This window comes from Entelurus aequoreus, linkage group LG18, assembly GCF_033978785.1.
Source record: "Entelurus aequoreus isolate RoL-2023_Sb linkage group LG18, RoL_Eaeq_v1.1, whole genome shotgun sequence".
In the NCBI taxonomy this organism is placed as follows: domain Eukaryota; kingdom Metazoa; phylum Chordata; class Actinopteri; order Syngnathiformes; family Syngnathidae; genus Entelurus; species Entelurus aequoreus.
In genome coordinates, this window is record NC_084748.1 from 23,985,190 (window position 1) to 24,012,637 (window position 27,448).

Here is a 27,448-nt window from a genome sequence, read left to right on the forward strand (position 1 = left end):
TTAGCAACAGCATTGTTAAGCTTCGCCAAGCTGGAAATTATTAACCGTGTATTTACATGTCCATGGTTTAATAGTATTGTTGATCTTCTGTCTATCCTTCCAGTCAGGGGTTTATTTATTTTGTTTCTATCTGCATTTGAGCCCGATGCTATCACGTTAGCTCAGTAGCTAAAGAGCTTCGCCGATGTATTGTCGTGGAGATAAAAGTCACTGTGAATTTCCATTTCGCGTTCTCGACTCTCATTTTCAAGAGGATATAGTATCCGAGGTGGTTTAAAATACAAATCTGTGATCCACAATAGAAAAAGGAGAAAGTGTGGAATCCAATGAACCCTTGTACCTAAGTTACGGTCAGAGCCAAAAAAGATACGTCCTGCACTACACTCTAGTCCTTCACTCTCACTTTCCTCATCCACAAATCTTTCATCCTCGCTCAAATTAATGGGGTAATCGTCGCTTTCTCGGTCCGAATCTCTCTCGCTGCATTGTAAACAATGGAGAAATGTGAGGAGTCCTTCCTCCTGTGACGTCACGCTACTTCCGGTATAGGCAAGGCTTTTTTTTTATCAGCGAACAAAAGTTGCGAACTTTATCATCGTTGTTCTCTACTAAATCATTTCAGCAAAAATATGGCAATATCGCGAAATGATCAAGTATGACACATAGAATGGATCTGCTATCCCCGTTTGAATAAAAAAATGTCATTTCATTAGGCCTTTAAGACATTATATCGTCGACCCAAGTTCTGGATATATTCTTTGGTACATGGCTCTCAGTTTGCTAAGGTCTTCCTGTAACCTGAACAGAGAAACGGCCTCAAAGCAGAATGTTTCCACTTCCATGTTTTACAGACCGAACGTTGGTCTTCAGGTTAGAATTTCTCTGCGTGTTGCCAAACAGCTCAACTTTGGTCTCGCCTTCTAGGCCATTTAGGCAGTGGCAGGCCGTGCGTTTCCCACCGAGGCCTTCAGTGATGTCCGACTTCAATGATTACCTCTCAAAATACCATAAATGATGTCACCACATGACTATTGCTGGAGAAATACTATACAGGAACACATTTACGCCCTACTGTGCATTGAAACACATCAACAGTATAGAAAACGGGTTATTTTTTGCCGCATTCAAAAATCAATTAAAACGCATCAGCAATTAAAACATATACCGTACATTTCTCTGCTTGGCTTATGCAACTTTCGGTCAATAAAGTTTGAATCAAAGTACCGTACACACTTCTCAAAGACATATTAACTGCCCTGACCACATGATGGCGACAAATACACATGTAACAATGTAATTAAATGACAAGCTTGACACACTTTAAAAACAAGAGTTTACAACTTTTTGTGGTAACAGAACAGCTACTGTCAACAACTTGCAATCTGATTGGCTATCGCAACTCTCAGCTCTGTGTTCTCAAATGTATCCGCTAACGGTCCCAATGAGCATCCAATCACAGGACGCGTAAATGTCACGTTCAACGTGAGGCCATCTAAGGCCTTACTGACAACAACTGGTGATCTGATTGGCTATCGCAGTTGTCTATCAACTGTATGTCCCCGTTCACTTGCACAGACGCCAGCATTGTTGATTCTGAAGGCGTCTGGCAGATTTCGTACAGCATGGCAATATAAGCTAGCTGAATTCCGATTGGATACAAACTAAAACTAAAAACAACAACACTGGAAGGAGCGTAGTATGACATGAAGAGAATATGAATAATTTTAGATATTTAGGAAAAGTAAATAAAAAAATAATTTTATCTTTAATTATGATCATGATTACTGGTTATGTTAGGTCAGCAGAGAATGCCTTGCTAGACCTGACCGCACACCACTGCATTTAGGTATTCACTGGCAAACTTCAGATGGTCTTCTTGTGCAGGTTGACCTTGCAGGCACTGGAGGATCTCAATCCATTCTGTGTTACCTAAGATTTTCTAGGTGTTGGTGCTCCCAACTCCCTTTATCATTAACAAGCTCCTCACATGTAATTCTGGGCAGGTCCCTCACCTTTTTCTCCCGATAAGATATGTCATGGCGCTCTAGAGCATGAGGGATTGGTGATATCTTCTGTTTGATCTATTTTTTAATCATTGCGCTCTTACTGTTCCGAGCTGCGTGCTGAAGAAATTAGACTTATCTGTGTGTTTTAATGTGTGCTGGATTAATCCTTGTTTTAATACTTATTTCACTCAAAAAAAAAAATTTAAACAATTTGGGGGGTTTTCCCAATTATTTTTTGCTGATCTGTTTTTATATAAAACCAACCAACCAACTTTTCCTGCCTGTTGGCACCTGTTCCAAACAAATTGTTTAAGATTTTCCCCAAATTAGGACGTTTACCAACCTGTGACATAGCAGATATCTTCATACATGGTAGAGGTTTGCCGGCTGATGCTTGTGCCGCTATTTTATTTTTTTGCAGACCATACCAAAATATGATCATGGTAGACCCATAACCTGAAATGTAATTGGTATTGTTTGTATTAACCAGAACAGGTCACTACAAAATCTTACAGCCTGTACTAGAGAAGTACAGTAAGAAGTGTCTATATCAGTTTTGTGTTTCTGTGACGATGTGGAAAGGCAGCTTTAGCAAGGTGACCCCAAGATGCAGCAGGCAACATTATTCGATATTCTTTAATATGACAAAAGAAAACACACTCACGAGGGAGTAGAAGAAAAAGCAACTAGGAGTCGAACAGAACAAAAAAAGGCGAGTGCAAAGTTAACTGCACAAGACGCAGAACTTATTTTTAGTAGGAAACAACTTGTGTAGGTTAAGCCAAACAGAACAATAGGCAATGATCACTGATTGACAACCGGAACACACTTGTACCCTGTTGCCAATCAATGACAGGTGTGGGAGCCAGCACTCAGTGGACAGACAGGGGAAATTAAACTCCAAAATAAGAGTAATGGACAGAAACTTAAACACCACACAAATGGGAAAAAAACAAGTCTAGAACAGTCACAAGGGTGTGACAGGATGCCCCCCCAAACAAAACCGATTCCAGACGTAAAAAGGAAAATAGTCCGTAATCAAGGGAGGGTGGCAGTAGGACTTGGTGGAGGTCCTTGGCCTGCATGCATTTAAATGTACAATAATCATATGTAGATTAGAAATTAATTGACCAAAATGATCGATACGTGAAGTAAGGAGACCCAATACCATAATTAGCAGCTACTTTTTTCCAAAGCTTTTAAATCTACGTCTTATACAAAGGTGCGGCTCATCTATGGATTCGTCTTCGCTAAAGGCTAAATTATGGAATGGATTAAGCAAAGAAATCCAACAATGTACTAAAATTATCTGCTTTAAGAAACTGTTCAAACTGTAAGTGTTTGCAAAGTGCAGGGGTGAAGAATCCAGATAAAAATCTTTAACCTTATTACGAAAGAAGAAAATCTTATTCATCTATTAAAGCATGAATAAAGACATAATTGACTTTGTTGATTTGTTTGATCAGCTGTTTTACTGCCGTGTTACAGATACCGTTTGGAAACAAATAAGGTATGTAAATAGTCACTTACAAAATCTATAGCTCATTTCACAACAAACCAGTATATATTTGTGGCTTATTGTCCGATGCAGCTAATATATTAAATATTTTTTTCTTCTAAAGTTTTGTGGGTGTGCGGCTTACAATTGGAAGTCATGCACTATTTCTTGTGATCTGCAACTAACTTTAAATCTTCTATCCCACACCATTCCTTCTCCCTGCCACTGTCCCTCACAAGCCAATGCTGTGACCTTTTTAGCGGGTGCTTAAACAGATTAGCTGTTTTTAGACGCTATGCACTTCTGATGACTGTGTGAGAAAGACCTCAGTCCCATGGTGATATTGGATGGAATAGAGGAAGATGCAAGTAGAGGGTGAGCTTGGGGGAGACTATGGGCAGACAGTTAACCATTTATAGTAGGAAGAGCAGCATTTTCTGGGGAACAAAATAGATTAGGTAGAGGAGAAAGAGCAGTTGATACAGTAGGAACTAGAGGTGTCCGATAATATCGGCCTACAGATATTATCGGCCGATAAATGCTTTAAAATGTAACATCGGAAATGATCAGTATCGTTTTTTTAATTATCAGTATTGTTTTATTTTTTTAAATTTGTATTTATTAAATTAACATAAAAAACACAAGATATACTTACAATTAGTACACCAACCCAAAAAATCTCCCTCCCCCATTTACACTCATTCACACTCATTCACACAAAAAGGTTGTTTCTTTCTGTTATTAATATTCTAGTTCCTACATTAAATATCAATATATAACAATAGAGTCTGCAGGGATACAGTCTGTAAGCACACATGATTGTTTGTGCTGCTGGTCCACTAATAGTACTAACCTTTAACAGTTAATTTTACTAATTTTCATTAATTACTAGTTTCTATGTAACTGTTTTTATATTGTTTTACTTTCTTTTTTATTCAAGAAAATGTTTTTAATTTATTTATCTTATTTCATTGTATTATTTTTTAAAAAAAGGACCTTATCTTCACCATACCTGGTTGTCCAAATTAGGCATAATAATGTGTTAATTCCACGACTGTATATATATCGGTATCGGTTGATATCAGTATCGGTTGATATCGGTATCGCTAATTAAGAGTTGGACAATATCGGAATATCGGATATCAGCAAGAAGCCATTATCGGACATCCCTAGTAGGAACACATGGTAAATGGGTTATACTTGTACAGCGCGTTTCTACCTTCAAGGTACTCAAAGCGCTTTGACAAAATTTCCACATTCACCCATTCACACACTGATGGCGGGAGCTGCCATGCAAGGCCCTAACCACGGCCCATCTCTCCGGGTGAAGTGTTGCTCAAGGACACAACGGACGTGACTAGGATGGCGGAAGCCAAGGATCGAACCAGAAACCCTCCGGTTGTTGGTACGGCTGCTCTACCAACCGAGCATTGCCGTTCCCACAACTGTTTTCTTGTTTTAAAGCACCTTGAACTTCTGTCTCCTGTTTTTTCATTATCCGGAAGTGTATTTTCTTTTTAAAAAGCATGTTCCATGGTAGAATTGTGCTTTTTTTGGGATCACAGAATGGAATAACGGAACTTCAATTTCAGTCGGAACTATTTAATTTGAGATACGAGCAGTGATGGTCAGTAACAAGCTACATGTAGCTACGCTATGTAGCTTAACTACATTTTCCAGTAGCTTGACGGTAGCTTAGCTACTTTTTTTTAACAAGTAGCATTTCCTGTACCTTAGCCACTTTTAGACTCATGTAGTGAGGTAGCTTACGTCAAAGCTACAAGCTACAAGGAGAGAAAATGGATGGCAAATCCAGGCCAAAAAAATACAGAGAAAATACAATGACCTGGATGAATGAGAACATCCATACATACGGAGAAAATCCATGATGATTGGTTGGTGTTTGTATGATGAGTCACAATTGGCTAAGGTTAGGGTGAAACATTACGGGCTGGTCAATCAGAGACAAGATAAGGTGGGTCATTGAAAATAATAAGCAAAATCATAACAGACACGCACTCACGTCACATGACGACGAGGGAGTTAGAGACAGAGGGATGCTTCAAGCTGACTCAAAAAAAAGAAACATACTTGAAAATGGCAGAGGAGTTGTCTCCGGCAGATTATATTTTTCTTTTAGCGATGAAGATGACGTGCAAGAAACCCACAGTAATGCGTGTCCGTAGTCATATTTAGACAAATGTATGTGTTTAGAGAAAACAATGCCCCAATCCTTAGATTTTGGTTGTTGTTTAATCTGTAAACCAAAATCATAACTGCTATCTTCAACAAAGATGTCCAACACAAATTTAGGAACACACATTATGGTCAGTTGAGTTCATGAAAAGTTTTACAGCACATAACCATTACCAACTGTTCCCAAACAACACACAGGTCATTGTTTTTTGGTCAAGATAAAGATAGATTATTTACCGTAGGTAGAGAAAATGAATAACATTATAGGAGTGGGCCACAGAAAAGGCAAACTAAATAATTACATACAGTGGGGTGCGGGGACCCCTAGAGGTAGTTGTAGGGTGTCCCCAGCTAAATGACAGATAGGTAATAGTAATGGACCCAATAAGGGTCCATTTGTACGCTCTCAGTTACCTCCAGGGCGTTCAATCGTTCGCAGCTGGACTGCTTGGTTTGTCTTGGAAGACGTTTCGCCGCTCAGTAGGATGACTAGATCTGACCAATCTAATGAAGCCTACTTGAATGACATCACAATAATTTTTCACACAGCTGTTTCAGCTAAAACATACTTTACACAACTGAAACAGCTGCGAAAGGTAAACTAGAGCTGGGCGATACAAATGTTGGTATCGATCCAATAATAAGGAAATACGGTGATGGCGATACTGCTCGTTGAGGGATCTCCCCCCCCCCCCCACACTTCATTTATTGATGGTGATTATGATTAGATAAACAAACAAGATTTTAATCAAATGAGTATTTCATAATCATAAAATAGATATAATAAGTGTGTGTGTATATATATATATATATATATATATATATATATATATATATATATATATATATATATATATATATATATATATATATATATATATATATATATATATATATATACAGAATATAGAATATTGTGATAAAGTCCTTCATTTTCTGTAATGCAACTAAAAACATGAATGTCATACATTCTGGATTCATTACGCATCAACTGAAATATTGCAAGCCTTTTATTATTGCTGATTATAGCATACAGCTTAAGAAAATTCAAAAATCCCATCTCAAAAAATTAGGATATTTCCTCAGACCAAGTAAAAAAAAAAAGATTTATAACAGTCAGTACACCTGTTACTGGTGGTTTTGGCACTGCTGGATCATGCTGGAAAATGAAATCATCATCTCCATAGAGCTTTTCAACAGATGGAAGCATGTAGCCGTATTCCCATGGTCAAGCCACTCCTGAACTCAAGACAATGGAAGAAGCGTCTGACTTGGGCTATGGAAAAGAAGCACTGGACAGTTGTAGAGTGGTCCAGAGTCCTGTTATCAGACGAAAGCAAGTTTTGTATTTCATTTGGAAGTCAAGGCGCTAGAGTCTGGAGGAAGGCTGGAGAGGAGCAAAATCCAAGTTGCCTGAAATCCAGTGTGAAGTTCCCACAGTCAGCAATGGTTTGGGGAGCCATGTCAGCTGCTGGTGTTGGTCCACTGTGTTTCATCAAGTCCAGAGTCAATGCAGCTGTGTACCAAGAGATTTTAGAGCACTACATGCTTCCATCTGTTGAAAAGCTCTATGGAGATGATGATTTAATTTTCCAGCATGATCCAGCAGTGCCAAAACCACCAGTAACTGGTGTACTGACCATGGCATTCCCAACCAAGTACTGAGTGCATTAATTGACATTTTCAAATGTTTGATTTTGTTTTGCTGTTATACATCTTTATTTTTTACTTGGTGTGAGGAAATATTCTAATTTTTTGGGATGGGATTTTTGAGTTTTCTTAAGCTGTATGCCATAATCAGCAATATTAATAAAAATAAAAGGCTTGCAATATTTCAGTTGATGTGTAATGAATCCAGAATGTATGACATTTCCATGTTTTTAGTTGCGTTACAGAAAATAAAGGACTTTATCATAATATTAAAATTTTCTGAGACAGTCCTGTGTATAACTGAGGTTGCTGTGGTTTATCCGTTAAACAGTGCTCAATACCGGAGTAGAGCGGAATATTCCTTAGGTGAGGAAAAAACACACGGAGGCTATTTCACACTTATTGAAGTGTCTGTGGCTGTCACATATGTATAGGGTGCATTAGATGGGGGCGTGGCAATTGCTGAAGGTGTTACACCAGGGGTGGGCAATTAATTTTTACCGGGGGCCGCATAAGCAACCCGAGCACTGCTGGAGGGCCACACCGACAATATTTCAATTAAATTTTGCTCAATATTATTTTTGATATACCGTAAGATAAATAATAATTATAATAATTAATAATAATAATAATAATTTCATTTAACCTAACTTTATACAAAAGCAGATTGCTTTTGATGGTTTTATTTTTAACACTGTCTTACACAACACAAAATGTCCATTTCTGCACAGGGTTAATTTCTGTCACTTTATCCTGCATTATCCAACATTTTTCCCCGTCAGATTTGGACAACCATTTGTTGTTAAAAATCGTTTTTAATCATATTTATTTTATATTGTTTTTTATATTGGTTTTATATGTAATTATTTTTTGTTTTTATTCAGTCATTGGTGGAGCTAAGGATAATATTTGAATATTGTTTTTAATATTGTTGTGCAGCACTTTGGAAACATTTTATTGTTTAAATATGCTATATAAATAAAGTGGATTGGATTGGATTGTCACACCAGCCAGCTTGTCCCATTTCAGTCCTAACATGTCCAAACACGCATTTACCTATGTGAACAAGTCATTACCTGTGGTTGTCTCTTTAATTGACTGCATGGCTGCCAGCTCCTTCGTGATTTGAAAGTCTATAGTTATTCCACGTAAGAAGATGAGCAGCTAAACGGTGTCACATACATCGCTGCTCCCATCCAAAGCCAGCGAAAAACAGTCAAAGTCTCCGGGCATTATCAGTGCAAAAGAGTCCAATAAACACTCGTTAATAAACTCTCCGTCAGAAAACGCCTTACTTTTTCTGGTGAATTTGTGAGAAATGACTAAACTTGTCCGGGCGGCTGCATCTCTGGGGGTGTGAAATATGGCAAAAAGTCCTTGTTGGGTTTGCAGTTTTACCATCAACGCATCAGCCTCCCTTGCGCAGACAGATTCCGGTATTTTTCCTCGTGCTTCGTCGTGTAGTAGCGATTCAAATTATATTCTTTACCACAAATTAAGCACACTGCTTTACCTTTAATTTCTGTAAAGAAATACTTGGCAGTCCATGTCTTGTTGGAAACACGGCATTCGTCAACAACTTTTCTCTTTTTAGCGTCTCATCACTTGTCGCTGTGCACCTTCACTCACAGGTTACACCCGGACATACGCGCATAAATAACACTTTTCAAAATAAAAGCAGCACAGTCGTATTGTACGCATGACATAGATGTTTTTTAAACTTTATTTTGTCATTTGTGATTGCCGCTGTTTACATTCACTCACAATCACACACGCGCATACGTCCACACGGAAGTAATACAAATAACGCTTTTCAAAAGAAAAGCAGCACCGTTGTATTGCACACTCGACATAGATACTTTTTTAAATGTATTTTGTAATTTATGATTGGCTTCACGCGGGCCTGACAGGGATGCACAAAGGTTGTAAAGGATGTGGCACGCGGGCCGCAGAATGCCCAGGTCTGTGTTACACAGTACTGCCCTGCCTCTGTGTCGACACGGTGAGACCAGTTCTTTGCGTTTGTTTAATGTGTAAATGCTGGTGTGGTACATAATAAAAACATTTTCTTTCAAGCAAAGGTTACATCATTTAGTTGCACTGTAGTGTGGTGAGCTGGATGTGACAATTTGCCATGTAATAGCGTAATCAATGCTATTGTCTTTAAGAGTCCATATGGATTTGCTCAGCTATGTGGAGTTCCTGAGTTGTGGCCTACGAAATGATGCTGTGTGATTGTTATAATGTGTTTTGAAGGTATTTTCTGTGAGCCCGACATATGTCTCTGTGTTTGAGTGGTATTTGCGTGTGACTATGGCTTGATAGACTGATGCTTTCAAAAAGTCTACGTTATGTGGGCAGTTAAGTCTTTGTCTGCAATTGCAGTTACCTGTGGAGTTGTGATTGTTAGTGGTGTCGGCTGTCTGTCTGGGTGTGTTCAGTATCTTTTTGTTGTGTGTGTCAATGGTTTGTTTGATATTCATCATGCAGCTGTAACTACGTTTCAAAGTGTTCCTGTTGAATATCTTCCTGAGTACGTGTTTTTTGGGGAAGTGCCTGTCAATGAGTGCAAGGAATTTATGTGCAATATTCGTGCTGATGTTTTTGCTGAATGGGGGGCGGGTTGGGAGAGTGGCCGTGCCAGCAACCTGAGGGTTCCTGGTTCCATCTCCAGCTTCTACCAACCTAGTCACGTCCGTTGTGTCCTTGAGCAAGACACTTCACCCTTGCTCCTGATGGGTCGGGGTTAGCACCTTGCATGGCAGCTCCCGCCATCAGTGTGTGAATGGGGGAATATGGATATAGTGTCAAAGCGCTTTGAGTACTTTGAAGGTAGAAAAGCGCTATACAAGTATAACCCATTTACCATTTATACCAAAGTATGTCGTCCCGTTTCCTGGGTTTTCTTGTTTTAGTTGCGGGTGGGTCGTACTGGAGGGTGAATTAGTATCCACTTTCGTTGAGTGCTTTCTGGTATGGAGGTGTTGCTAGGTTGAATGATTCCCTGTCTGATGACAGGGTTATAGCCTCTTGTTGATGCCGGCTGGGATGTTCCTGGTTGTGACAGGCGGGTGGTTGCTGTCACGGTGTACATATTGTAATGTGGTGTCGGGTTTTGTGAATGGCCGGTATGTGTTATTGCTCAGGTTGAGCGTTACTTCCAGGAAGTTTACAGTGTGTTTGTTTGCCTCGGTAAACTGCTCTGCAGTGTTGTTCACCTGATAAAACAGGACAAAAAGGAGACAGAGTCAGCTTGTGTGTTGTTACGTTTCTCTTTCCTTGTTCATCTCATTTATTAAACAATTATCAACTTAATTCACTTTCTTTCTTTCTGTTTAAAGAGTTTCAGTATTCAATTATCACATTCACAAAATTACAATAAACCCATATCTTCTTCTTTTCTTACACATCATCATCAAAATCACAATAAACATCATTTCCTTCATATTCCCATATGTTTTATGTTCACAGTATCAATCAACTGGTTCTTAACGTTGGCATTTACCAATTATATTTTTAGAACGGAGTTGTCCTTTAACGTTCCACATAAACATGGACTTATTTATCCAAACCATGAATTGGCATTTATCATGAAACCACAATTCACAAAATATGGACCCCAAAAGGTAGGCTAAATACTGCATTGGCATAACACAATGGACTAGTAAGATTCATTACAAGGCACTTCAGTAGAGAAACAACTAACTAAATCAAAAACGAAAATATACTGTCTCAAATGCAACAGGCATCACTCATATAAAACACTAGAAAAACGGAGCTTCAAATACTGCAGGGAGCAACATAATACTGTCACAGAAACAAACAAAAGGACACGTTTTTAAGCAGCAGTAACATGGCTGCCATGAATCTGTATGTTTACACTGAGATTCACTTCACACATCAAAGTTCTACAAAATCACGACATTTCTGGTAAAGAACCAAGAGAATCTTTGCTTTACACCATAAAGTGCTCATAGAGAACATGTAGTATGTTCTAATATTGTATTTACCTGATAAAACAGGACAAAAAGGAGACAGAGTCAGCTTGTGTGTTGTTACGTTTCTCTTTCCTTGTTCATCTGAAGAGAAGACGTCACGTGACCACCTATACTACCTGTCTCACAGAAGGGGTTTTGCCACCTGGTGGCGAAAGGTGGAATAGGCCTGTGCCTGAATTATCAGTTCACTGCTCATTCTACTGAACACTGAGGCTCTTAAAAATACAAAAGCAAATACATAAAAAAACAAAAATGTGACAACACATTTGTGTATGTCACACACTCCCTGACAAAATAAGAAGTGGCTCCTGACATTTCAAACCATTTTTCTTTCAAAAGATCTCAAAACAAAACTTCAATAACTCAAAAGTGTTGTTAGTGTGCTGAATGCATAGGGTGTATGGGGGTAAGGGGTGTAAGGCGAAAACAGGAAAGGTGGTGGAATCTGGTAAGGATTGTATGGTGGGGAGTAGGGTGTTGTGTATGTATGTACTGCATTGACAGCGTGGTGTGGTTGCAATGACGGTTCACCAAGTGTCTGGTATGTGAACATCTGTCTTGGTCTCCTTTCTCTTGCGGATCGCCTGACCTCATCGGGTGTGTCACGTACAGGGGAAGGCAAATCAACCTCTTCTTCCACAGGAATGACATGCTCATCCTCTTCACTTCCAGCTTCAGGTAACTCCGGATCAGGTAGGTATGCGTTTGGTTGTGTCTCCATCGGTCTTTGTTCTTCTCTTGTGAGTGTTTCATCAACTCTTTCTCTTCTTACTGGTATTGTCACTTGTCTCTTTTCCCTTGCAGGTACTCGGCTTGGACCACTGACTTCTTCACGGACTGGATTCCTTGGGGTCGAGGTAGTTATGGTATGGTAAGTATCCTCTCCTGTTTGTTCTCTTTCTCTTACAGCACATATGTCAGAGTCAAGGCCCGCGGGCCATATCCGGCCCGCGAGAAGGTTTTTTACGGCCCTTGGGATGATCTTGATTTATTATTAGATCCGGCCCGCAGACCGCAGATTTTTTTTTTTTTTTTTTTTTTTTTTTTTTTTTTTTTTTAGACCGCAGATCTTTTACACGCACCAAGCGGATGCCGGTCCAAGGTTCCGAAAGGGGGCGAGCGGCCCGCCGGGACGCGCCTGCCGGCCGAAGGGCTGCAGCCCGGCCGTCAGTCGCGGAGCCCGCCGTGCCACGCGCGCCAAGGGGGCGGGCCGAAACCCGGCCCCGAGGCCCTGAGACTTCTGCTTTGTTTCCCCAAACCGCGCGTCACCGCCGGGCCCGCACCACCGTCGGGCTGCAGCCCGAGCGTCGGTGGCGGAACCCGTCATGTGCCGCGCGCGCCAAGCGGAGCGGGGGGGTCAAGCGGGCCGAAACCCGCAGGCCACCCCCTCACCACGAGGCCCTGAGACTTCTGCGTTTGACCCCTACGCGCGGCCCGTCGGGACGCGCCCGCCGTCAAGCCACGAGGGCCAGCCGTCGGGTCGCGGAGCCCGCCGTGCCACGCGCGCCAAGGGGCGGGCCGAAACCAGCAGGGGGGTTTCGGGCACCCAACTCGCCTCCCTCCCACGGAGGGAGGAGGGGGGTTTAATGTGAACATTACTGTGCAATCACATATTTAGAGTTTTTACTCAATTCAAGTTTAAAAGTTAAAGTTTAATATTTGTTTTCACTGCATGTTACTTCTCCTTAAACAAAGTGTTGTTTTTGATTTATAGATTTTTGCACTTTATTTTATTGTATTTCAATTTAATTATATTTTAAAAATATTTCAGTTGAGTGGATGATAGAAAATTGCTATTGTTTTTTTCTTTGAAGTAAATTTAGCCCACTTTTGCTAAAATAGAAAATATAGGCTACTGATGGTGCCTTGAATACCGGTTTCTTTCATTTAATGTTCATGTTATGGGGATTTTTATATAAAGGAAATTTGTCTTTTGTGTCTGTTGAAAATTAAAGATTACTGACAGAGCCATAAGAAAATATTGCTTTATTTATCTGATCATATTGGAATATATTTGTTAGGTTTTCAGTAGGTTCAATTAGGTTCACTAGACTATATGCGTCATTTAAAAATTTTTCAATGAACATTCGAACAGTCCGGCCCTCGGCTTGTAGCTAAATTTTTTATTTGGCCCTCCGTCCATTTGACTTTGACACCCCTGTCTTACAGGGAATCTCAACCAGTACCCTCCGTATTCTCCTTCAGAATCGGAATCACTTGAGTCGCTCTGGTGTTCTCTCACATCGGCATGACGTGGTTGACAGTGTTTCTGTTTAGCTTGTCTCTTAGGTGTGGGTTCAACTGGATGCGCTGGGGCTTCAACAGGTAAGTCATTGACGAGCAACAACAGGTTCCGATGGAGAACTCTGGTCCTCTGTCCATCACCACCTTCAGGGTGAACTTCGTACACAGGGTTGTCTCCTACTTGCTCTTTGACTACATAGATCTTCTTTTCCCAGTACGATCTGAGTTTGCCTGGGCCGCCACGCTCGTTGAGGTTCCTTACTAGGACTCGGTCTCCAGGACGTAGGACCACACCTCTCAGCTTCTTGTCATAGTAGGACTTGTTCCGCTCACTTGACTGTCTACTGTTCTCACTGGCGATCTTGTATGCTTCAGACATCTTTCCCGCCCACTTCTGTGCATAGCTTTTGTGGGACACAGTGTCTTTCTCTTCCATCAGACCAAACAACACGTCTACAGGGAGCCGGGGGTTGCGCCCGTACATGAGAAAATAGGGCGAGTACCCAGTAGACTCGTGACGTGTACAGTTATAGGCGTGTACGGTATGTTGGAGGTGATCTTTCCATCGCTCTTTTTCCTTCGCACCGAGTGTCCTTAACATCTGCAAGAGTGTTCTATTAAACCTCTCGGCCGGGTTGCCCTGAGGGTGGTACGGCGTCGTTCTTGAGTGTCCCACTCCAGCTTTCTGACGGAGGGTCTTAAAGAGCTCGTTTTCAAACTCACGGCCTTGGTCGTGGTGTAGACGACCTGGATATCCCCACCGTAGGATGAAATCGTCAAAGATGCGCTCGGCTGCTGTCCGTCCGGACTTGTTCTTTGTCGGATAAGCTTGAGCGAATCTTGTGAAGTGGTCCACAACGACCAGGATGTACTCGTACCCGCCTCGGCTGGTCTCCAGGTGCAGATAGTCTATACAGACAAGATCCAAAGGTGTGTTGGATGTGATTGCGCCCATAGGAGCACGGACATGGTTGACTGGCTTCTTCTCCTTTATACACGGACATCTCCTCGTCACATACTCCACCACTTCCTTCTTCATAGACGGCCAGTAAAAGCGTTCTCTTACCAGGGACAGTACTCGCTCTGTACCGACGTGTCCCATATCGTCATGAAGGCACTTCAAGACCTTTGGTTTGTATTTGGCAGGGAGAACCAGCTGCTTTCTGTCAGAGGTCAGTCTGAAAAGAAGTCCACGCTCCAGGTGCAATTTGTTCCATTCACGGAGGAGCTTACTTGCTGCTCTACTCACAGTATGTCTGGTGTCATTGGTTAACACTGCATTTGTCTCTCTCAGCTTAATGATTTCTGCAATCACTGGGTCTTCCCTTTGAGCTTCAAACAGCTCGTCTCGATGTAAACAGGATTCTCTGCTTCAGACCAATTACACGATACAGGAACTGTTGAGGGGTCTCATGTTCATTTTGCTTAGCACACATTAGCTCTTGGAAAAGTTCTGTGCTGCTCTTTTCTCCCAAGTGAGACTGAAGGAAACCCTTGAGCTCTGCTACGGTCATATCCTCCTTATTCATGAGCATGTCCTTGAAATCTCCAGGCTTAATGATCCGTAGTACACCTCTCACTATTTCAAGGTCACCGAAGTTCTCCTTTAATCCTTCGTCGATCTGCCGGCATACGCTAGTGTAGCTGATGTCAGAAGAATGATCACCGATCTGGCCCCCTTGCACTTTAAATTCACGGCGGTGAAGGTAAGACAAGTCTCTCAGGGACACCATCTTCTCGTGTGTATGGTGTGGGGTGTCAGGGTTCTGGGGAGGAAGCTGTAAAGGTGTGGGTTTTGAGGTAAGGTGTGAAGTGGGCATGGGTATGAATGGTGGGTTGTTCAGTGGAATGTGCTGTACAGGTGCAGGTTGTGGGGGAGGATGAGAAGTGGGCATGAGCAAGAATGGTGTGTTGTTGTTTGATGGAGGAGGGTGTTGGAGTGTGGGTTGTGAGGTGGGCACACTCTGGAGTGTGGGTTGTGAGGTTGGATGTGAGGTGGGCACACTCATGAATTGGCGTAGTTTCTTACTCAAATCCTCATAACTTTCAAGCATTTTCTGAATATCATCTGGCATAACATTTACTGAGTTAGCTGTAGTAGCAATACCTGAGGCAGTGTGTAACTGAGAATTATCATCAGAGGTTACACTAACTAGACCAGTTACATTAGCTGTGTCTGGCTGGCTGACCCCACCAGAGGCTAAATCAATGAGCTCTGGCTCTTCACGTGCATGTGAATCAACTGGTAAAGTAACATTACTGTGAGATTCCATGACCTTATCAATAGCATCCTTCAACAAAAGTAATTCAACCATACCGGTATCTTCAGACTCAAGCAGTCGCTTACTGTGCATGAACTCATGGATGTGGTCGAAACACCCATTCACGTCTTCACTGTCGAGCTGTGACGGATCTTCGTCTAGAACTGGGCCGACACCATTGGCAATTTGGAAAAGTTCTTCAGGTGACAACGAAAGCAGGCCTTTCCTGATCTCCCAGACCAGGTTCTTCCTCGCTCTGTCCGCCATGACAAGTCCCTTTCCCACCACTCGTCGCTCAGTCCAAGTCTCTCAAACAGTCTCTGCTCTCAGCGAATGACAGTTCTCCTTCGGCTCAGGGCACCACGTGTCGCATCAGCAGCTTTCCCTCTGGGCCACGCACTCAGCACGTCGCATCACCAGGTCTGTGTAATACAGGTCCGACACGTCGCATCGGCAAGTCTCTCTCTCTGGGTCACCGATGTAGATTTTGGGATCGACTCCAGGTCGGTGGGAGGAGCCAATCCCGGACGAGCCCCCAAGAATCTGTAACACGCCCCAGGGGTGTGGCTATGTTGACAGATTATATTTTACAAACTGCTCTGCAGTGTTGTTCACCTGATAAAACAGGACAAAAAGGAGACAGAGTCAGCTTGTGTGTTGTTACGTTTCTCTTTCCTTGTTCATCTCATTTATTAAACAATTATCAACTTAATTCACTTTCTTTCTTTCTGTTTAAAGAGTTTCAGTATTCAATTATCACATTCACAAAATTACAATAAACCCATATCTTCTTCTTTTCTTACACATCATCATCAAAATCACAATAAACATCATTTCCTTCATATTCCCATATGTTTTATGTTCACAGTATCAATCAACTGGTTCTTAACGTTGGCATTTACCAATTATATTTTTAGAACGGAGTTGTCCTTTAACGTTCCACATAAACATGGACTTATTTATCCAAACCATGAATTGGCATTTATCATGAAACCACAATTCACAAAATATGGACCCCAAAAGGTAGGCTAAATACTGCATTGGCATAACACAATGGACTAGTAAGATTCATTACAAGGCACTTCAGTAGAGAAACAACTAACTAAATCAAAAACGAAAATATACTGTCTCAAATGCAACAGGCATCACTCATATAAAACACTAGAAAAACGGAGCTTCAAATACTGCAGGGAGCAACATAATACTGTCACAGAAACAAACAAAAGGACACGTTTTTAAGCAGCAGTAACATGGCTGCCATGAATCTGTATGTTTACACTGAGATTCACTTCACACATCAAAGTTCTACAAAATCACGACATTTCTGGTAAAGAACCAAGAGAATCTTTGCTTTACACCATAAAGTGCTCATAGAGAACATGTAGTATGTTCTAATATTGTATTTACCTGATAAAACAGGACAAAAAGGAGACAGAGTCAGCTTGTGTGTTGTTACGTTTCTCTTTCCTTGTTCATCTGAAGAGAAGACGTCACGTGACCACCTATACTACCTGTCTCACAGAAGGGGTTTTGCCACCTGGTGGCGAAAGGTGGAATAGGCCTGTGCCTGAATTATCAGTTCACTGCTCATTCTACTGAACACTGAGGCTCTTAAAAATACAAAAGCAAATACATAAAAAAACAAAAATGTGACAACACATTTGTGTATGTCACACCGGCTGGGATGTTCCTGGTTGTGACAGGCGGGTGGTTGCTGTCACGGTGTACATATTGTAATGTGGTGGCGGGTTTTGTGAATGGCCGGTATGTGTTATTGCTCAGGTTGAGCGTTACTTCCAGGAAGTTTACAGTGTGTTTGTTTGCCTCGGTTGTGATCCTTAGTCCGTTAATTTTGAAAATGTGGCATATTTCTTTTGTTTATGTTTTCCAAAGCTCTCAGTCTGGCATTGGAAATGGACAGTGTGTCGTCTCTGTACGTCCCAATGTTTATTCCTAATTTTGTGAGCTGTGAGAGTAGAAACCTTCCTATTAGTTCACACATTTCGGACCTGTCATAGCTTCCCGTTGTCACGTCGAATTGTCCAGTGATTTTTTGCCGAGGTTGCTTTGGTGCATGAGTATTGAGTTCCTTGCGTGGATTATGATACTCCTTTAGTCGATGGTGATGATGTCGTATTTTGAGGCAAAGTCCAGTGCTTTATTCAGTAGTTCCATATTGATTGAGGGATAACATTCCTCTATGTCGAAGCATATTAATCTGTGTTGCTCCTTGTTGCTGTTTTAAACCAGTTTAGTACGGCTGTTGTGTTTTTCCATTGGTTGAGTAAGGAAATGCTAGTGATTTTTTTGTTAATTCTGTCCAGAATTTGTTTTCTTATTTTGCCAATTTCTGATTTGGTTGGGTTGATTAGCCGACAGGTTGGTCTATTTGCGAAATTGGGTTTGTGGTCTTTCAGTGTACTGAACATCTCTCTGCTGGTCGTGGCGTGTGTGTGAATATATATATATATATATATATATATATATATATATATATATATATATATATATATATATATATATATATATATATATATATATATATATATATATATATATATATATATATATTAGTCAAACAATAATATACATCAACACAACTTATGATCAAAAAAAAAAAAATATATATATATACACTACCGTTCAAAAGTTTGGGGTCACCCAAAAAATTTTGTGGAATAGCCTTCATTTCTAAGAACAAGAATAGACTGTCAAGTTTCTCTTTTTCTGGCCATTTTGAGCGTTTAATTGACCCCACAAATGTGATGCTCCAGAAACTCAATCTGCTCAAACGAAGGTCAGTTTTGTAGCTTCTGTAACGAGCTAAACTGTTTTCAGATGTGTGAACATGATTGCACAAGGGTTTTCTAATCATCAATTAGCCTTCTGAGCCAATGAGCAAACAAATTGTACCATTAGAACACTGGAGTGATAGTTGCTGGAAATGGGCCTCTATACACCTATGTAGATATTGCACCAAAAACCAGACATTTGCAGCTAGAATAGTCATTTACCACATTAGCAATGTATAGAGTGTATTTCTTTAAAGTTAAGACTAGTTTAAAGTTATCTTCATTGAAAAGTACAGTGCTTTTCCTTCAAAAATAAGGACATTTCAATGTGACCCCAAACTTTTCAACGGTAGTGTATATATTTATATATATATACATATATATATATATATATATATATATATATATATATATATATATATATATTTACTACCCGGGTATTGATGATATCGATATTTGGATTCACCCAACCTCCGAGTGTAAACTGTACAGCGTATACTACTGTGTTGATTATGTAAATAGTAGGTCTGTCAAACGATTAAAATATTAATTGCTACAAATAGCATTTTTCTGTAATTAACTTGTAATTAATTACAGATAAATAAAAGGTTGTTTTTTTTTTGGTTTGTTTTTTAAGTGTACCTTAGATCAGTGTTGTACGCAGGCTCTATATAGTGGCACACCAAAAAAATGCTTATTTTAGCTCGCGTATGTGTGCCAACTGTATCTTTAAAACATGAATTAGCGCCAATCATCAAACATGTCTTGTCCTCTGACAAAATTGGCCAACAACAGCTTTTACTGATCTCGTGCAATAGATAAATAAGGGCTTCACATACTCAATATAAAGTTACTAGTTTAGACAACCTTCCCAACTCATGGTCCAATTAATCAAAAACCAAAAATATGCGGTAAAAAAACACAAAACTCGCTCACTGAACTAATTGGACATTATAAAAAACATCTAATAGTACCTACCATACACCATTCAAAAATACACTCATTTAACCCATTTGCTAAGCCTGAAGGGTAATGTGCAAAACATTCTCCATACATACACAACTCTGTACATAACTTTAATGCAGAATAAACTAATAAATGGACGTTAGCACAACCAAGCTATTAACCTGAAGCAAGCAGCCGATTTGCACAAGAAGTTATGTGGAAAACCTTAAGATTAATACGAAATCAATCACTTGCTGATTGTGGAGTAACATTGTACATATAGGATAAAATAACAGGACTTGTTGTAACTTACCTTCCAAAATGTATCAGCATGAGTAGAGTTGCCAACTCCCAAAAATAAAATGAGAGGACACCTTGCTGAGCTGGTCGAAACTTTTGTTGTGTGTGTGCGCGTGTGTGTATTTTTTATTAGTGTGAGAGGAGTCTTTTAATATCCGCAAAGGTTGAGGCAACTGGACTCTTCTTGTTTGTTGAAAATGTTTCAGAGTTGCATCCATTCAACCTTGGTGAATTGTATGACCTGATGACTGACATATTTTTATACTATTTGACTCCAACCACAATTGAATTAGATGCACATGTTTTGGAGTAATTGTTCAATAATTCCTTTTTTGTTTGTGAAAACAATCTAGAAAATTGAACTAATGTCCTTCTTAACTTACAGAATAAAAATAAATCATTCTTCAACAGACATCTGTTTTGCCTAACTTTAAAAAGTATAACTCTATTGTTCAGCTCTAAGGTAGAGTAGGTCTCCAACTGTCATCGCTATGGGAACTACTTTGACAAAAAGAGAGGTGAAATATTTGTGTTTTATTATGATTGACAACATGTAACTAGTTAAATTGTTTTACAAAACACATGTCCACTTAAGCAGTGTTGTAATTATCTTCATGCTATTTTGTGGCACTTTATCAATGAATAGTGTGATGTTTATGAATAACGTTTGTTTACTCTACTGTCAATGACCCGACGGAGCTTCGCATACACTGCTTTATTGCTGGGGGAACACCTCCACTCCCGCTCTGAGCATTCTGTATCCTATACATCCGGTCGGCGCTTCAACTAGCGTAGTGACGTAACAGTACGTACGGTTACTTGTAGTAAACAGTAACAATAACTAAGCCTATTGGCACAGTCTGAATATTACAAATAGGAGCATAATGTCAGAATTTAACAGCCCTTTGAGACATTTGTGATTAAGGGCTTGTGGGGAGGCGGGGCCGGCAGACCGACAGCGAGGTGTGTCCCGCCGGGACCGACTCCGAGATGGCGGCGAGGAGTCGTGGCCGGCAGTCCAACAGAGAGACAGGACACACCGGAGCCCCCTCCAAGATGGCGGCAAGGAGGCGGGGACGGCGAGCGAGCAGCGAGGCGGGGGGCGCCGGGATGAACGTCAGGTGTGTGGATCGCCCGGCTGGGCACAATTTAATAATCTCCTCTCACTAAATAAAAGGGGAGCAGCAGAGAACGACGGGTGAGAAAGAGGTGGAGAGCCAGCAACCCATGCAAAGAGAGACGGAGAGAGAAACAGGAGCCAGAGAGAGACGGATGCAGAGCGAGAGCGAAAGAGAGCGCGAGGAAGACGACGACGCACGCGGCTGAAAAGCGGGGCGGAAGAGTGAGCAGGGAACGGCAGGACTGAAAAGCAATCCGGCAAGAGACTTTCTTATTTAAATAATAAAGAAGTCAAACCTGCTCACGACAATGTCATTCCTTGGTGGTCCTACAAATCCGGCCGACAGCCAGAGTCGTTCACAGGGCTATATAAGTATACTTTTTTATTGATTGATTGATTGACTTATGGCAGCACGGGGATAGTTCGTCCACCTCACAATACGAAGATCTTGGGTTCAATCCTGTGCTCTTTATCTTTCTGTGTGGAGTTTTCATGTTCTCCCTGTGACTGCGTGGGTTCCCTCCAGGTACTCCGGCTTCCTACCACCTCCAAAGACATGCACCTGGGGATAGGTTGATTGGCAACACTAAATTGACCCTAGTGTGTGAATGTGAGTGTGAATGTTCTCTGTCTATCTGTGTTGGCCCTGCGATGAGGTGGCAACTTGTCCAGGGTGTACCTCGCCTTCCGCCCGAATGCAGCTGAGATAGGCTCCGGCACCCCCCGCGACCCCGAACGGGACAATCGGTAGAAAATGAATGGGATGGATGATTGACTTCTAAAAATTCTAAGAGTTGAAGCAAATATTATATATTACCAGAGACCTGTTAGTCCCCTGTAGTGTCACTATCATAAAGTGCAGTATCACGATCGTAACATGTAGTGTTTTACTCTGTTTTATTTTCAACAACTAGTGTTTGGAGGACAACACCATTATAATAACAGAGCAGAGTTGCTAAAAGTCACTTCTAAAAATAAAAGTGAGCTAGCAATACTGCTAAGTTAGCACGTACCTAGTAGATGTGATAGCCACATGTAGCTTCCGCCAGACAAAAACAATCTTCAAACTTCCCCCAGTTTTTTCTTTGTTTGAAGACAAAATGTCGCTGGTGAAAAGTCACATCAGGAGTCTGATTCCCAGAAACTAGGCAGATAATTATCGCTACCTGCTGTCAAGCTAAGGCAGATTGACAGCTAAGGTAAAAATAATTCACAGATGGCAGAAAAGTCGAACTGTAATGCGTTTGACACGCCAACATGATTGACTTGGTCTAGGGCTGGGCGGTGTACCGGTATTACACTTACACTTAGAAAGAGATATACATTTGGGAAAATACCGCCATATCTATTATGTACTGAGAAGGAAAGGAGGCGACAACCAAGGCAGAACTGCAGTTTACAAGGTTTATGGAAACCTTTAATGAGTGAGTGGAGTGTGTATGCTACTTCAAGTAAATGAGTGTGGACGATGTGTAGAATTAATTGTGTAAGTATTACCAGGGGTTGTTGTCTGTGTGTGCTGGATGAATCTTTCGTCGAGTCAAGAGGGCGAGGCGAAGAGGCAGTCTGTAGGGAGGCAAGCAATTGAGGGGTGGAGAGAGGCAGCGATGTCTGAGTCCGAGCAGGGGTCGAGGATCGAGGAAGGCAGTCAGAGATCTGGATGGATGTCGTGAGGCAGGACACGATCACAGACGATGGGGTAGACACTGCGGAAGACACAAGGGACATCAACGAGGGAACAAGGAAGAGCAGAGAGAAGACGAGCAACGCACGGGGGAGGGAATGCCAGACGTGATGCTTACTGGGAAGATGAGTGACGTTCTGGCAAAGGTTCCTTGGGTCTGCTGGTCTTTATGCCGGTACCTCTCATTAAATGCAGGTGCGAAGAATTTGCGATTGCCTGCAGCTTTGTCGCTGTGTGGGCGCGCTGCCAGACTCAGCTGCCGGGGTAAAGCAGGTTCGAGCCCGCGACGTGACAATCCCCCCCCCCCCCCCCCATCCTCCCCTCCTTAGGTGAGGCCCCCGATGAGCGCCGGGGAGCATCAGGATTGGCACGGTAAAAATCCTCCAGAAGAGAGGGGTTGGCAAGATAGGAGGCTGGTACCCAAGATCTGTCCTGAGGTCCATATCCCCCCCAGTAGACCAGATACACGAACCCCCTACTTTGTCGACGGACCGTGAGGATTTATTTTACCGTCCAAACCTGATCTCCATTCTCCAAGAACCTGGAGGGAGGGGGGGAAGGGACAGGAGGGGACAGAGCGCTCTCCACTACCGGTTTTATCTGGAACACGTGAACCACTGGGTGTCTCTTGACCGAGGGTGGGAGATCCAGCTTGGCAGATACGGGGTTAACAATAGTCGTAATGGAGAAAGGACCAACGTAACGTGGTGCTAACTTTTTAGACGGTACCTAGAGGCTGAGGTCTTTGGTGAGTAACATAACTTGCTGTCCCGGCCGATTGGATGGAGCCGGGATGCAATGACGGTTGGCGTTGCGGCACATCTTTTCAGATACTCTTTCTAAAGCAGCACGAGCGGCTCTCCACACCGTCTGACACTGTCTAATATGAGCCTTAGTCGAGGCCACTGCTATCTCCTGATGCTGTTAGGGAAACAAGGTGGGTTGATAGTCCAATGAGCATTCAAAAGGTGACATACCGGTAGCGGAGCTCTTCAAGGAGTTATATGAGTATTTCACCCAAGGCAGAAACTTGCTCCAAGATGTGGGTTGATGGCTGGCGACGCAGCGGAGCATGGTCTCCCGACTTTGGTTCGCCCTCTCAGCCTGCCCGTTGCTCTGGGGATGGTATCCCGATGTGACAGAGGTGATGAGTGACTACTGCTTCATTTAAACATACACCAATTTGCTTGAGAACCTACCTCCCTCTCTGTAGCGACTTTATCCCTAATCTTGTCACGAACCGGGAGCACTTGCATTCATCTGTGCGCTGTGCTGAGCGCACCTCAAAGCGCACACCTGCACGCGCCACTCCGGCTGCAGCAGGCGGCTGCATTAAATCTGCAATCAGTCAACACACAACACACCTGTCGCTGATGAGCTCCCTGGGCTTCATAAGCCAGAGCAAACCTGAGTTCCGGGCCAGAACGTAGCTACCTGTTCCGTACAGTAAGCCGGCACGTCTAGCTCTATGCGCTCTCTCTCTCTCTCTCTGTGTTTTCTACCCCTCCGTGTTCATTTGTCCTGTGTTCCTTGTTGCCATCCAGCAGCATTTCTCTGTTACCTGGTCATGAGCTGTGTGTCTCATCTCCCCGTATTCCCTCTGGTTCCCTGGCTACCTCTTTGGATCTCGACCTCCCGCCTGGACACGGCACCTCGCTCTTGCCCCTGATCTCCTGCCTGTCTCTGGACCTTTGAGCCTGCCTTGTCCCCTTGGACTTACGCACCTCGTTCAACACTTCCGGTAACACTCTACATATACTCATTTCACGTAGTCGCACACACACACATTTTTGGATTAATTACACGCCTCCTTTCTTATTGTTTATAATAAATAATAGAGCTAAACTACGTTCCTTGCATCTGTGCCGTCTTCTTCCCCCGCTGTACCATAACAAATCTCTTATGTTGTTCAGTTCTGTTAGCAACTTAGCACAGCAGCTAGCGATAGCTCCTCTCTGCTGCTGGCTCGGTTTGCCAAATGTTTAGGCTTGAAAGTGCCTCTCCCCATTGCCCGTGGGGACAAACTTAGTATAGCAGCTAGGGGGCTGATGAGTAGTTTCAAACTGAACAGCCAGCGGCCTTAACTGCAGTGAGCGAGTAGAAGCTTTGTCCATGCCCGCGCACAAGCGTGATGATACAAACCTCACGTTAATGAACAAAATGAAAGAAAAACGCTTAGACATAGTAACAGCTAACTAATTACTTTGTAAGAATAAACCACACGTTACATTACTACTTACAATAAAAACAATCGGGAGTACTTTTAACATTGGTTATCTAGCCACAAAAAATTTAGACGACCTTGAGCATTGCACTTAGCACATTTGTTTAAGACGGGGGTCAGCAACCCGCGGCTCTTTAGTGCCACCCTAGTGGCTCCCTGGAGCATTTTTAAAAAATGATTGAAAATGAAAAAAGATGGGGGGAAAATAATGTTTTTGTTTTAGTATGTTTTTTGTTTGAGGACAAACGTGACACAAACCTTCCCAATTGTTAGAAAGCCCACTGTTTAATATGTGTGTGTGTATGCTTCACTGATGAGAGTATTTGGTGAACATCGTTTTGTCCTACTAATTTTGGCGGTTCTTGAACTCACCATAGTGTGGACTGTGGCGCAACAGTTTGTTTACGTGTAAAATCTTCCACTCCTTCTTTGTCTCATTTTGTCCACCAAAAGTTTCATGCTGTGCTTGACTGCACAAAGGTGAACTTTGTTGATGTTATTGACTTGTTGGAGTGCTAATCAGGCATATTTGGTCAGTGCATGACTGCAAGTTAAACGATGCTAACATGCTTTTTAGGCTAGCTGTATGTAAATATTGCATCATTATGCCTCATTTGTAGGCACATTTGAGCTCATTTAGTACCATTTACTTTTATCCTGTTTGTATATAATTTAATTATTTTTGATGTATTTAATATTTGCATGTCTCATGACATTATCTGTATGTAATATTGGCTTAATTTCTGATAGTTGTTTGTGTGCCATGTTGTTCCAGACCACAGCAAACATTACTTAGCTTGCCAAAGATTGTAATAAATCTATTAGAAGAAGACAGCCTGCCGTTTCCTTGAACTTGGACACACACATATATACCTTTGGCCATTCTAAGCCAGTAATTTCCAGGAGGTATCTCACCTTCTGAGTAGCCTCTGATTTACTAATGTTTTCTAATGTTGTAAAAATGTGTAGAATACATATTACATTTCAATATTTCTGTCAACGAAGATTTGCTTCAGCCTGCAACACATAGTCATTTTGATAGTAGGCTATATAGCTAATATAGACACTTACGTCATGTGTTGCCTTCATTATAAGACTTATATACGACTTATAATTTTTTGCGGCTCCAGACATATTTTTTTTGTTGTATTTTTGGTCCAAAATGGCTCTTTCAACGTTTTGGGTTGCCGACCCCTGGTTTAAGATACACCCCATATCGCCATTTGGACTAAAAAAGACCGGGATATCAGTGTTGGTCCATATCGCCCAGCCCGAGCTTGGTCTGTCGCAGATTTTGATGGAATCTGTTGATATTTTACAGACTTTTTTATTTTTATTCTCCCGGTGATAACAATATGGCACAAAGTGCATCCTTTGACAGCTCAATATGTAATGCGTACTTTTGTTAAAAAAAACGAGACAATTGCGATTTTCAAAGCAACCACAGCGGTGAGCCTGCAGAGATCAATGGTATTCTTTCTTCTTAGTTTGTGGCCACATTTATTACCGTCGCCTTTCTTCATTATTCTTTCTGCTTTTCTTCCTGATGAATTATATGAAAAAGTATGCCCATAGTTGGTTTGTAATTACCAACCACCGAGCCTTATTGATGACATTGTCGTTATGAGTGTCGTACATTTTCATCAGGTTTCATTCTCAAAAACGTACACACATCTCCTCACGTTTTAGTCATCATAAAACCATGTTCAGCGTGTTATCGTCATGAAAAAGAAGGGTCCCGTCCATCCAACTTCTTCCGCTTATCCAAGGTCGGGTCACGGGGGCAGCAGCCTAAGTAGGTAAGCCCAGACTTCCCTCTCCCCAGCCACTTTGTCCAGCTCTTCTTGGGGGATCCCGAGGCGTTCCCAGGCCAGCCGGGAGACATAGTCTTCCCAACGTGTCCTGGGTCTTCCCCGTGGCCTCCTACCGGTCGGACGTGCCCTAAACACCTCCCTATAGGAGGCTTTTGGGTGGCATCCTGACCAGATGCCCGAACCACCTCATCTGGCTCCTCTCGATGTGGAGGAGCAGCGGCTTTACTCTGAGCTATATTATCATGTATCATATTTGGTATAGTACCGAATATGATTCATTAGTATCGCGGTACTATACTAATACCGGTATAACGTACAACTCCACTACAAACATTCAGTACCCGTTCTGAGCATTGATTAAAAAGCTAAAACTTTAATCTATAAATCCTTGGAAAAAAATGTATAAACTGCAGTAAAGTACCTATGGTTATATTCTTAGTGCCTTTTGTTAGTGTTAGTGTTCCTACAGCCAAAGCCTTTATTAAAAATGATTGGGGTATTCATAATAGCGCTTTCATATGCTTTAAATCAGCTACCATGTTGATTAATTATTGAAAGCCGGAATGGGAGCAGAACTGAATAAATATACAATACAACAGCCATTAAAAAAAGGTTACTGGAGTAAGCGCTGATTGCATGATGAAAGGGAAACCTCTGAAGATGAAATTTCAACCAGACCAGTGAAGTAATTAACTCAGCTTTAATCTTTGATTTGT